This window comes from Odocoileus virginianus, chromosome 26 (genome assembly GCF_023699985.2).
Source record: "Odocoileus virginianus isolate 20LAN1187 ecotype Illinois chromosome 26, Ovbor_1.2, whole genome shotgun sequence".
NCBI lineage: Eukaryota > Metazoa > Chordata > Mammalia > Artiodactyla > Cervidae > Odocoileus > Odocoileus virginianus.
In genome coordinates this window covers 31,057,463-31,072,134 of record NC_069699.1, presented here as the reverse complement: position 1 = coordinate 31,072,134, position 14,672 = coordinate 31,057,463, and the positions used below count along the sequence as shown (strand labels likewise).

The following is a 14,672-nucleotide window of genomic DNA, read 5'->3' as shown; positions in this document are numbered from 1 at the left end:
ATATGGTTCTTTGGACCTATGGTCAGTCTTTAAGATTCACTCATTTCAAATTTTTTATCTTTTATATATTTTATTCCATTTGTGTCTGACTTACATCAAGTATTTTTAAACCTGTAACTTGAAACTGAGCTCTATGAATTATGGTTAAAAGGACATTATGGAGACCTCTGGCTCATGCGTCCCATCCTTTCAGTAAGCAGAGGTCATGTGGGTTAGGAATAATTTTGTACTTGATATACACTTGGGATCTGGGCTATAAACTACTACAAGCATCTTTTATGACTGCTTAACCAATTCATTTTAAAACCTTTGACTAAAATGGGAGGCTGTTTTCTAGAATCAAACTGAAGTAAAATAGGGAATATTTAATTTCTTCCTGCATGGAATGCTTTAGAGTGATACAAACTGGAAATATAAAATACTTTTGATACAGTATGATGAAATTAATTTTCTAACTTAAACAGCTTCTATTTTATAATTCTTAATGTTAGCATTATCACTCTAATCAAAAAACACTATTATGTGCTCCAAGTACAGGGTGGGGGAAAATACTTGATAATGCAGAGATCTTATTAGGAAATGTGGCAGAGAAAGTGAAAACATGAAGACTGAAGGTTTTCAAATATGGGCACCAAAAAGGGTGAATCTTTTCATTTCTGTCCTCTTACTTTGTGTTCCAATCCCAAGGAGAACAGCACAAAGTCCCCAGTCCTCACATGGCACTCTCACTTTGTCCTAGGGATATCTGGCATAAGGGGTACTGTTTTACCCAGTGCTCTTTAAATTTAAGGTATTATTACCATTGTTATCATTTTTAGGTATACCATCAAGCCACCAGAAGTAATAAGACCTCCATCAGTGATCATTCACTGTCAAGACACTAACTGGTATAAGGCAGGGGTTACTGGGGTACCACCACTGATTGTTTACTTTTCCCGTAGCTGCAGAATCTCAAAAGTATAACAATTCTATGATATTTTTCACCCTCCTTTTCAACTCAGAACCAAGTCAATATTTTCTGGGTAGTGAAATATAAACCAAAGCACAATGTGGGACACCTAGTATCCAGTCTGGCCGTTATGTCACTCCCCACCCCAAAATATGAATATCTTAAATAAAACTACACAGGACTCATCACCCTTATCACCCATCAAAATAAAAATTAATTGAGTGAAAAATACATGACCCATTGCATGCAAAGGTCATAATACAGGCAGATCTTATAGAGGGAATAACAGAGAAACCAAAGGAAAATAGGATCCTCTATGGAGGAAACCAATGCTCCTCCAATGTTACTAAGCAAGATGTTTGCTCAGTCCCAGTATAAGCTCTCATTCAAAGGTTTTCTGGAACACTGGATTGAATGTAGACAGCAGGGGAAGGTGTAGCTGATAACGGGAACAGAGAGCTGTTATGCTATCCATGGTAGGTGAGGGCACAGGAAGAAACACGCTCACCTCAACTAGAGTGTAATAATCTCAGGCTTCATTGGGAACACAGAGAGGTGAAATCAATGTAAGCCAGAAGGAAAGAATCAAAATAAGGAAGGAAAAAAAACTTAATTTCAAGCTTCTAAGGAGAAATTATAAATAATGTGAAATTTAAAACATATTAGCAAAAACAGATTATCTCTTTCTCTCAAGCAAAATGACTAAACTTGAAAGTTTCTTGAAGATTTTCAGTTGTGAATATTTAAAAGCAAATTCACATAATTTCCAGACAGGAACAAGTGTTAGGGGAGGGAAGGAATATTAAAATGAAAAGTTTGGGATAATACACACCAAAATATTAATACTAACATGTATATCTACAGTTTATCAATTTATTTTCCTTTCTTCTTTATACCTTTATGCAAGCTTTAATAATTTTAAATGGTGTATGAATAATTTTAAAATTAAGACAGCTTCGCAAAAAGCATTCAAGCAGTTACATAATAATTTAGTATAAACATTAGACACAGAAGGCTCATCAAATCCAAATATTCCCCAAATACCCTCTATAAAACAAAACAGTAACTTGCTCTTAATGAAAGAATGGAGTCTCCTAAAGATACTCATTTTTAGATGTTGCTAATAGTGAAGGCCTTTTTATACTATTCAAGGAATTCTTGAGGTAAGAATACTGGAGTGGTTTGCTATTCCCTTCTGAATATTCACTAGAAGGACTGATGCTGAAGCTCCAATATTTTGGATGCAAAGAGTCAACTCACTGGAAAAGAAAGGTGAGAGACTGAGGGCAGGAAGAGAAAGGGGCGACAGAGGATAAGATGGTCAGATGGAATCAATGGACTTAAGTTAGAGCAAATTCCTGAAGACAGTGAAGGACAGGGAAGCCTGGCATGCTGTAGAGTCCATGGAGTTGCAAAGAGTTGCACATGACTTAGAGACCGAACAACAGTAACAGTAAGGGCCAGGATCTCTGAGTCCCAGACTAGAGCTTTGCTTCTACAAGTATGGCTCTCTACATCAACAACAGGAAAATGATCTGAAAAAAGGTGGAAGGATCACACTGGAGGAAAAGAGAAGATTTTAAATTTCTTGCTGCTCCTAAATATGTAATGCTGTAAAGTTATATATATGTATATAACTTATATATATGTATAAAGTTATATATATGTATATATATATGTACTATAAAATACAGATGAGGAGAAATTACAGAAATTAACTTTTTAGCTTGAACAACTTTAATTGTATAATTCTCAATGTCACACTGATCAGAAATGCAGACTCTATGGCCACAACTCACATCTGCTTAAATTAGAGAACTGAGGAATTTATTGGAGAATTACTGAGTTAGGAAATTTATTCTATGCCTACTGCAAATAATATGTTTCCATCTGGAGTTTCACAGTAAAACTCTGGATACTAAAAGATGTCAGAAATAAAGGTTTTTTTCCATCTTTCAAAACTTCTACCTGAACTGTTTTCCACCTACGGCTATTTACAACAGTAACAACAACAAACAATAAAGACAACTCTCAGTACTACATCAAAAGAGAGCAGTTAACATTTATTGTGTCTTTGGCATGCACCAGGCTCAGAGGTGGGTCCCTGTCATGATCTGCTGTACTGGTTCCTACACTGAGCCATGTCACTGCTAACTAATATATGATCTCCTATAATGCTTTCCTCATGAATCTTGGCTGAGCCTGTGACTTGCCTTAACTGCTAGAAATGTGACCAAAAAAGATGTTCCACTAGTTCTAGGCCTATGCCTTAAAAAGGCCTGGCAGTCTCAGGTAGAGACCCTGAGGTGCCATGCAATAAGTGTGTTTACTCTGCTGGGAAGGCCATAAGAAGGGACCATGTGGAGAGATCATGTGGAGAAGTAAAGGCCTCAATGTGGGGATGAGCAAAGAGCCCAATGGCCCTCGCATCACAGCTGAGCCCCAACATGAGCCAACCTGCAAGCTGAATGCAGCCAAGAGAGTGAACACTGAGAAGGGTAGAAGTGGCCACCTGATCCCAACCCAGACTGCTGATTTATAAGGAAACAAAATGAGTCATGTTTTAAGCCACTAAATTTTGGAATGGTCTGCTACACAGGAGTTAACAACCAAAACAGTACTATATAGACATCTGTCTCATTTCAATCTCACAAAAACTCTAAAATTAGGTACTAAAAATATCCTCTTTCTATAGGAGGGTTTATCCAATTTGAATACAACCACACACCAGTATATGCAGGAGGCAGGGCTAAGGCTTTGTGTATAAGAATGATTCTGTACATTATACTACATCCAGTACCTTCCTTCCTGATCTGAGGACATAACATCTCTTACTGGCCTGTGTCACCTCTCATCTATAAAGAAAAGCAAGTGAATCCATGGCTGTCTAAGATCCTTGCCAGCTCTATAATTTCATGATTGTTTGAAGTAATAATTATTTGTTGCTTATATAGCATGGCCTTCATCACAGCACATCCATGCACAAACATGTGGCCTCAATTGAGCAAAGGTCAGAAGGGTAAAAAGAACCCCCAAAACATCAGAGCTTAATTGCCCCAGCAACTGGAATCACAGTAACAACCCCACCACCTGGAAGGGAAGGTTCAATACAAATGAAAACACCCTAACCACACTGCCCTTCTAGAATGTCTTTAAACAACTCGGTCTGTCATACAGTCCTTTGTGGCCTTTAATTAAAACAGAAATAACACATCGACATGTTACCATTCCTTTCTAGTGATTAGGAAAGTCTTCCAACAACAACAACAAAAAAACACAGTTAAATCACCTTTGAGACTCAACACAACGAAGTAGCTGAGAAGGAGAAAGGGACTTTTTTATGACTTAAATTGTTATGTGGTCAATCAACACTAATCTATTCTAATTTATTCACATGGAAGGTCAATTATCCAAATGCTCTTAATTCAGCGGGCACCTGATCTTGGTGGCCAGTGAACCATTCAAAGGGCGTGTGTGTGTGTGTGTGTGTGTGTGTGTGTGTGTGTGTGTGTGCCATTCAAAGGGCAGGGGTGTGTGTGTGTGTGTGTGTGTGTGTGCGCCATTCAAAGGGCAGGGGTGTGTGTGTGTGTGTGTGTGTGTGTGTGTGCGCCATTCAAAGGGCAGGGGTGTGTGTGTGTGTGTGTGTGTGTGTGTGTTTTAATAAGAATTGCTTACCACATGTGAACAGCTTTCTTTTCTTCTACTATTTAAACTACATTTAAGAAGAGAGAACAAACACTAAATGTTCTTTGTTTTCTCGAACAAAAACATATTCTCCATGGCCTTTCTCTAGTCAATGTATACAAAGAACTCACCAGATTCATGCTTCAACTATCTATCTGAAGGAAAACATCGTAACAGCTTTACAGAAATACTGGTACCACCTTTAGAACACCAGATCACATGCCATGCATTTCCACTGGCACTAAAGTAGCATCAACTACCAGATGACCAACTGGACTGGGACCCCACATATAGACAAAATGCAGGCAGCAGACCCAAGCACTGCTTTCTCTAAAAACTATTTCATCTTCCAAATAAGCCTAAAATGCATCTCAAGGAACAGTGTACATTTGTCTTTGCACTTCCTATAGAAGTTTCTGTTTGTTCATTTGCTCAAAGGTCCAGTTTAAACTGGAGTTAACTTATCTATCTGTTTTATACTGGAAGAGAAATTTACCAGGGAAGATCAAAAACACTGGAAGTATTCCATGATAAATAAGAGGAAATATGCCAAAGAGCTCAGCAGCAAAACTGGATCAGTCAAGAACAAAGAAATACAAGAACTTAAAACATGTAAGTATTTATTCTTTTATATAAAAGAAGACTGGTGGTGGGTACCCAGGACTGGTTTGACACTACCTAAAGTCAATCAGAGACCCAAGTGAATGAGTTAAAGTCACTCAGTCGTGTCCAACTCTTTGCGACCCCATAGACTATACCGTCCATGGAATTCTATAGGCCAGAATACTGGAGTGGGTAGCCTTTCCCTTCTCCACGGGATCTTTTCAACCCAGGGATCGAACCCAGGTCCCCCGCATTGCAGGCGGATTCTTTACCAGCTGAGCCACAAGGAAAGCTCAAGAATACTGGAGTGGGTGGCCAATCCCTTCTTCAGTAAATCTTCTCGACCCAGGAATTGAACCAGGGTCTCCTGCATTGCAGGCGGATTCTTTACCAACTGAGCTATCAAGGAAACCCATCAGACACTCAGACCCCCTTGATCTTTCACTGTCACCATGCAGAACTACATAATAAGTTTATTTCTTAGTCCAAGAATACTGCTAGAGCTCCAGCCATAATCAAGGCATTCTAAGCAGCAGGGAAGAACAGGGGAAAAGCAAAAGGGCTTCTTTTCCAACTGCTTCAGCTTATTAAAAACAGCCTTGACAGAAGTTCCATACTACATTTTGGTTTATATCTCAATGACCAGAAAGCAGTCACATAATTCTACTTAGCTGAAAGAGAGGCTAAAAAAAAGTTCACAGAATTGACTGACATTCTGTTGAAATGCTGCTACTAAAGAAGAACTAATGAACTGAAACTTTATATCCCAGAACAAAGAGTCTCTGCCTTATACCAATAAATGTCTTGAGAGTAAATTATTCCTGATTGAGGTCTTATAATTTCCAATGACAGACATATAGCTAAAAATAATGAGTGCTAATGATAAATTAAGTCTAAAAAAAAATTCCAAGTAAAAGTTATAATCTGGTTCACATAATGCATTATAGTAACAATAAAAATGACAATAATATTAATAATTATTTCTAATATCAGAAAGTAGTGCAGTATATACAAATTATTAAACACTATGCTTTATGTTAACTGATGCAATACCTTATTTTAACCAATTTTCATAACAGCTTTGCAAGGATTTGAATAACTCCATTTTACAGAGAAGACACCGACTTCAGAGTTGGGAAGTGACTTTTCTAAGGTTATACGTCATTCAGAAGAGACAGAGCTATAATGCCACCAGTGCCCTCCTCATCATACTGGTGCTATTCATTATCTTGATAAGGTCATTAATACTCTCAGTTTATAGTTGATAAAACTAAGGTTTAAATAATCAAGAGTGCTTTGACTTACTACAATTATAATTTACTATAATTTCAAACTAATAGTAGAATTTTATTTGCAAAAAATTATTTTTTTACTCACTGACTCCTAATGGGCCCAGAGAAGGAGTTAGGAAATCTGGTTTCTCATCCTGACTATGTATTAATAGTAATTCCAACTTGATTGTCAAAACAATACATGTCCACTGAGAAGGAAAAATCAGTACAATGCAGAAAAGAAGTAAAAATCACCCCCACAAAGCACCAATCAAAGATACTACTACCAACGTGAACGTTTTGGTAAGCACTCTCTCGGAGTTTTTTGATCAAGATTTATAGATAGGGAAGGGAACATGGAGAGAGACAGATTAAGTAATTTGCCTCAAGTTTCTAAGCCAGGAGGACAGGACTCAAGTCCACTCTGCCCAAGGTTCCTGTGTATTCAGTGCCCCAGCACATTCATAAGTCTTAACCTTCCTTCTATAAGACATCCCATGTATGTGCATGCCTGGAAATTTTTGAAACAGAGAGATCGCCCTTTCTTTTACTGAGATCTTAAGAAAATGCATTTATATGTTTCTCTTTCAAGGAGCAAGATAAAGAAAACTGAAATGTGACTATTAACAGATTACCATGCTATACACGAGTTTAACACCCCAAACAAAACTCCGGGTTTGAACATTCGCAATGCACTGAAGCCAACTCATTTCTCATTTTCTTTTGCCAATTCCATAAGTCTGCTTGAAATCTTAAGTGTAGATTATATGTTTAAGTGACTCTGGTATTTTGGCAAGCAAAAACATAAAATGTAATTAGATTTCTATATAACTATAATGGAAGCAATATAAAGGAAGTTGGTGTTCTGGGAAGGAAGGAGTATGTATATCAATTTCAAGATGCTTTTAATCACATACTATGCATCAAACACTGAGAAGACGGTGATAAATCAAATGAGAGGACCTTACATCTAGTACAAGTTTTCTCAACCTGATTACTATTGTCACTTTGGGCTGTATAAATCTTTGCAGGACTATTGGCAGGATGTTTAGAAGTACCCCTGGCCTCTTCTCACTAGATGCCAGTAGCACAACTACCCAAATCATTGGGACAATGACTCCAGATGTTGCCAAGTGTCCCATGGGCCAGGGAGGGCTGCGGGGGAACATGACCTCTAGCTGAGGTCCAATGATGTTAGATGCCCTCCAGTTCACTCAACGTGGGAAGATTTGCAAGGCAGTAGTGCTAACTGAAGCAGGAAAAGTAAGGAGGGAGATGCAGAAGCTTCTTAGACAAGGGTACTTAGAATAGATGGTAGAGTATGACAGCAATGGAAGGTAAGGGTCTCTGCCTGATGACACAAGTTTCTGAATTTGACTCAAAGAGTTTAGAATTCCATCTGCAGAAAATGAGGATCAACTCAGGTTTGTGAGCAATGACAAAAAGCCAGTCCTAAGAGGTGAACTAGAGGGCATGCTGCTGTGGCTTCTGCCACAGCAGTAAAGTCAACTGGGAGACGAAGAAATGACAATGCCCCTTCCCCCTTAAACTGTCTACTTAACAAAGCAGCTAAACACCACTGAAATTTTTCTGATTTTTAAAACAGAGATATTTCAACACATAGAAAGCATTTTGCACTTTGCCTCAAACACAAAGTACTCCAAGCAATGTTAATTCTTCATTGTTATCACTACTGCTGCTGTGATTATTAAAAGAAGACAGGGTAATGATGGCTGACGTCAGCATTTCTCAGCTCTGTTCCAATAAACTCTGGAATCTAGGGAAGTGTTAAAAATATCCGTATAAACATGCAGATGTGCACAGTGAATTACTTTCTTTCCAAAATTTATTTTTTTAAAAAGGAAACTATTTATAACAAAGGATAAAAAACAAGAGGTATTTATCTTTGTCTCCATGTATTTTGTTATAAATGCTTAAGTTCCCTAACCTGTATTTTCCTATAAAAGGAGAAAACATAAACTAATTTTTTTTACCTTTTCTTGAGGCAATTAGTTTGGTCCATGAGGCCACTCTTTTCTTGTCCTCAGAGTACATGTTCATGTCCCCCTAGACTTGAGACAGTGTAAGTCTTGAAAACACTGCCCTGATCAAGTACCTGGGACTGTCTGGAGAAAAACCCCGGCTTTGGGATTCTGATGTTATGCAAGGGCCAGCCCTCTTGAACTGAGGAGAAGGGGTCATCCCGACAAAAAGGTCAAGGAGAAAACTGCCTTGCCAGCTGTCTGCACTTCATTCCAAGGCAAAAAACGGACAGAGAGAGATATAACCTCAAGCAGGTATTGAAACAGCAGCAGTGTTGGAAGAAGGCCAGGGAAACACATCTGCAAACACCCAGACAACTGGGCACTGTTGTTCCGGAGTTAGAGGGCCATCCTGTCCTGCACACTGGAGGCAATTTTCTCCCATGACACGCCGTGTTTTGTCTTCCTGAACATCTAACCTCTGGATGTGGACAGCAGAGACCTGGGCATTCCTTTACAGAGTGTTCAAACAGTTACTGAAAGTGACACGTTTCTAATTATTCTGTCAAGAATCAATCTTGGAAGTCCCTAGTTCCTTGGTGCTCTGACTGACAAGGCAATCAGCACTTTACTTAAAGGCTAAGCACCAGCTTCTCCTGATCTGAGAGAGCTCCCCAACTGCTTTAAGAACAGAAAAATTCACAAATGAAAAAGGTGGTAAGTCCTCATGGTAGTGAAATTTTACAAGCCTTTGAGCACACACCCTTCAAGGGAACAGTGCTTTCCCAGCCGGCACCCCTCTGAAATGGAGATATCCCCATTCCCAGAGGTATGTTTCCAAACTGCAAGCTAGGATTTACTTCGTGCTCACTGTGGCTGCTCAAAACACAATGAGAAGGCACAGAAAAGAAAAGTCAATGTCAAAGACTTCGATAGGTCCAAGCAGACCAAAGTGCCCAGGGTTGGAACAGGAGTCAACACCACCACCCACCTCCAAAACAAATTACACATGTCAATCAAACCAAATATTTTATTAGTATTTCATATTAATCAAATTTAGCCAAATTCCACTCATTTGTTTTCCTCTAAAAGTTGCCTCCATATATTAACCAATGTCCTGCTTCAATTTTGCCCATGAGAGTGGTAATGCAGGTAATTTCTCAGACCATACACAGAAAGATAAGTAAGATGGGTGGATCAGTATCTCAGCTGGTTTGGATGTGATGGTCAGTGCTTGTGGGAAATAAAACATGAGGCTAAATGTTATCACCTGGTGTCAAAAGCCAAAGGAGCACAGAGTAAGGAAAGAGATTACATGTGAAATGAGAACCACTGGAATGAACTGGAAGTCAGTCAGTTCAGTCACTCAGTCGTGTCTGACTCTTTGTGACACCATGGACTGCAGCACGCCACACTTCCCTGTCCATCACCAACTCCCAGAGCTTACTCAAACTCATGTCCATCGAGTTGGTGACACCATCCAACCATCTCATCCTCTGTCGTCCCCTTCTCCTCCCGCCTTCAATCTTTCACAGCATCAGGGTCTTTTCTAATGAGTCAGTTCTTGATGTCAGGCGGCCAAAGTACTGCAGCTTCAGCTTCAGCATCAGTCCTTTCAATGAATATTCAGGACTGATTTCCTTGAGGATGGACTGGTGGGATCTCCTTGCATTTCAAGGGACTTTCAAGGGTCTTCTCCAACACCAGTTCAAAAGCATCAATTCTTCAGCACTCAGCTTTCTTTATAGGCCAACTCTCACATCCATACATGACCACTGGAAAAACCAGAGCTTTGACTAGATGGAACTTTGCTGGCAAAGTAATATCTCTGCTCTTTAATATGCCATCTAGGTTGTCATATCTTTTCTCCCAAGGAGCAAGTGTCTTTAAATGTCATGACTGTGATCACCATCTGCAGTGATTTTGGAGCCCCAAAAAATAAAGTCTGTCACTGTTTCCATTGTTTCCCCATTTATCTGCCATGAAGTGACGGACCAGATGCCATGATCTTAGTTTTCTGAATGTTAAGCCAACTTTTTCACTCTCCTCTTTCACTTTCATCAAGAGGCTCTTTAGTTCTTCTTTACTTTATGCCATAAGGGTGGTGTCATCTGCATATCTGAGGTTATTGATATTTCTCCTGGCAATCCTGATTCCAGCTTGTGCTTCATCCAGGCTGGCATTTTTGCATGATGTACTCTGCATATAAGTTAAATAAGCAGGGTGACAATATACAGCCTTGACATATTCCTTTCCTGATTTGGAACCAGTCTGTTGTTCCACATCCAGTTGTAACTGTTGCTTCTTGACCTGCATATACATTTCTCAGGAGGCAGGTCAGGTGGTCTGGTATTCCCATCTCTTGAAGAATTTTGCACAGTTTGTTGCGAGCCACAAGTCAAAGGCTTTGGCACAGTCAATAAAGCAAAAGTAGATGCTTTTCTGGAACTCTCTTGCTTTATCGATGACCCAATGGATGTTGGCAGTTTGATCTCTGGTTCCTCTGCCTTTTTTAAATCCAGCTTGAATATCTGGAAGTTCATGGTTCACGTACTGTTGAAGCCTGGCTTGGAGGATTTTGAGCATTACTTTGCTAGCATGTGAGATGAGTGCAATTGTACAGTAATTTGAACACTCTTTGGAACTGCAGGTGGACAAAAAGACAGCCTGAAATACGTTATTGAAGACAGGTGGGGAAAAAACAGGGACCGGCAACTGTTGCCCTAAATACCAGCAGACTACTCACTACATTTTCAGAATCCTAAAGGCATAGAGAAAAAAAAGGGTGATTCAAAGGTATAATTTTCAATAAAGAAACACTATTCAAAAGATAGTTTGGGGTTGCCTAGACTAATGCTAACTAAAATCCTAACTGATTTCTGCTCTCTCTACCCTTTCCATGACACACACCTCCAGCTCTTTCTCAGATGTCATCATTTTGGTGCTTAAAGACTCGGAGAGGCTTCCTATCTTATTTAGAATAAAATTTAAACTTCCCACTTGGGCCTACAAGCAATTCTTGAACTGGCCACAGACTCTCACTTTCCACTCAGTTCTCCTCACTTGCTCTGCCCTTGAAGTGTCCAGAGGTGTTTTTTGTCTTTCAGCCTCCACACTTGCTACCCCAGATCTTTCCTTAAGCCCCAGGTCAACACAGGTTCCTTGGTATCATTCAGGTTTCAGCACACACATCTAAGGGAGAAGCCCCCTGTGGTCACTCCATCTCAAATAACTGCTCACTGGGTAAATGTACCTTGGATCTGCAACTTGAGAGCCATGCTTCCCTGCTCCCAGCCAACAACTGGGTCTGGAGGGACACGAGGCCTGACTCATCCCTGGGAGAGGGGGGACTCTACTATCAGGTGACTTTGGCTCCAGGACACCCCTACAGCCTTGCCAAGTGTTCCTCACTCTGCCTGTCAGCTTGGGACACTTCTCCCACTCCTCCTTCCCCTTCTCCCTCACTCACAGACAGATCTCCATCACAGTCTGGTGGCCCTCCCAGCCTCTCCTGGCCTCTTCTTCATTTTCCACCGAAAGCAATTCCCCAAACAAAAGCCTTGCATATGAATCCTGGTTTGGTGGTATCTGGGACCCTGATCTACAAGTTCAGCAAAACCTCATCCTGTTTTATTGTCTTCTTAGCCCTGACCACTAAAGATGACCTAAAATGGAATCTACATTCTGTATTTTACCAAGCCCTTGAGGTGGTTCTGGGACATACTCAAGTTTGAGAAACAAAGACCTAATAATACACAGATAATTACAGTCAGAGTAAGAATCAGGACTTAACCTTATAAAATCACAGTGCATATCTCAGGAACCAACACATTTAATAAACACACAACCCTTAAAACTGTATACCTGCTTAAGTACTCTGATTTAACAAATGAATTTTAACACTGGTCAGTGTTTCACATCTATTTTTTTAAATATGGATTTAATAAATTAACATTAACAGGTAACTCAAAAGAATTTCTAAAACATTGACTTGAACATGGCTGACTGCCTCCATATATCCAACTGACTTTATAGCTTTTAGGCAATAAAAATTAACTTCTCAGTTTACATCACTCTCTTGTGAGGGAATCTTAATCTGATGTTCTGCTATTACTGTAACATTGAAAAGCAGTGGTGCTATCAAGATGGCATCTGGCAGGATGAAATGGCTCTGAAGTTTGCAGCTACCGACTTCTGTGTGGCAAAACCTGTGCCTCGTTCTCCTATTTTTCCTTTAAGATTAGACAGCATGATCTCCTCGAAGAAATGCTAAGGTTTTGGTGAATAGTGGTGGCTGAGTCATAGTACAAGCAAGTATGATATCGACAGAATGGAATGATTACAATCAAGAAACTTACAGATGGTCAGGTATGAAATACTACCTGGTGGAACAGCCAAGATACAGAAATATATTGTAACATGCTTTACTGCTTACAAAAGGCAGGCAGCAGAAAATCTCCTTTCTAATGTAAATCCTTAAATATCTTTCCTTGAGGGAAAATGTATTAAATCTAGCCTATTATAACTTGAGATACAAGTCAGGATTCTGAAAAGTAAGAATACTTAATTTGTTTTTAAGAATAGAGAAAGGGAACATCCACAATGATATGAATTCAGAAACAAGGACCTTTCTTACTAATTAATGACCACTGGCCTGCAAAGCCATCTGTAGAACTTCAAATGTTGTCCAAAACTTTTTTCTCTTAAATCTTGACGTCAGTGGTATAAATACACTTACCTACATAATTACTGTGCTGAAATCTAAGTTTTGTCATTCTAGTCAGAATCTCTTAAATTTTGCAAATCAAAATAATAGCTCTGCTATATTTTTTCTAATCACAGCACAGAAGCATATGAAGTTTTTTAGTTTCTCACAATTTTCTTATCAAATGCAAAGGGTTGAGTCAAAGCGTGTATTATACCAATGTAAGCTCTTGAGGGAACAACTTTGACAAATGAAGTGAGGAAAAATCCAGCCCTACTGCCCTCTTATAATATGAAAACAAACAAACAAAAAAGACAAGGCCTGGAATGACAGCTTTTTCAAAATGAGTTTTAGTAGAAGGATTATGTCTTGAAACCTAAACTGTAATTTTACCTTGAATGGGTACAGGGTAGCATGTCTTAGAAGGAAGTATTCAAAATTTCTAATATGTTTATTTACTAACAAATCTTTTCAGATTAACAGAATATGGCAAAACTGACAGTACCAGTCCTGCCCTGGCAGCGTCCATTTCCTGCCTCCTGGAAGCCAGTGGTCAACAAAATCATATTGGGACCACCGTGAAAGGCCAGACCACATGAAGAGATGAGGTGGGATGTGGAGAAAAAGAAAAGAGAGGGATCAAGGAGCAGTGACGTGCCAGACAGGTAAGAAAGTGACTGAGAACTGCCAGCCCTGAGGAATCTTAGGATGGCTCCAGCCCCAGCCACCACTGTATGCAGCTTCATGACATATTCCAAGCAAGATCACCCAGCTGAGCCCAGGTACCCCACAGAACCAGAAGAAATAAGAATAAGCTGCTATTTAAAGCCACTACACTGGGTGGTGGGGGAGGTGGTGGTGGTTTGTTAGGAAGCAGTGGATAACTGTAACAGAATTGAATACAAATCACCAACACAACTCCATAATTAAAAAGTAGTAGAGTATGATTTAAGAAATCATAACCAGTAATACCCTTGGCTTCAACGAGATCTGAGGGGTTTGTGGAAAGCTTTCTGCGTAACAACATTTAGGATGAGACATAAGAAGTGACTAGAACAAAGAAAAATATGAAAGGGAAAGAGCTTGGGGCACAAAGAACAGCCCGGGCAAAGTCCCAAAGATGGAGATGTGCTCATATACTCCAGAAAGAGAGAGGAGGACAGTGACCAAATTAAACCAAATAGATAAAAGGACAGGAGTTGGCCTGGAGAGCTGGGTCACATGGAGCCTTGTAAGTCACAGTGGGTGCTGGGAACTATATCCTGAGAGCAATGGGAGCCAAACAAGAGACATGACAGATCTGTGGTCACTGTTGTCACCATAAGCAGGGTCTCAAGGAGAATCAATGGGGAATCCACGTGGACACGAGATCTTAAGAGATCCAAATGCAGGATGTCCTGAAGTGAAAACTAGCCTTTACTTAGGCCTCAGATGTCCAGAAGCATCTTGGTTAAAAAAAAAAAAAAATTATGGTGTCC

The 14,672-nt window shown here is 39.6% G+C and overlaps 1 protein-coding gene across 1 annotated transcript in view; it reads right to left on the bottom strand.

The window, feature by feature from the left end:
- The window catches only part of SUCLG2 (succinate-CoA ligase GDP-forming subunit beta), a 263,040-nt gene that overhangs the window by 62,472 nt on the left and 185,896 nt on the right, over positions 1-14,672 (bottom strand). The gene's annotated exons all lie outside the window — the stretch shown is intronic.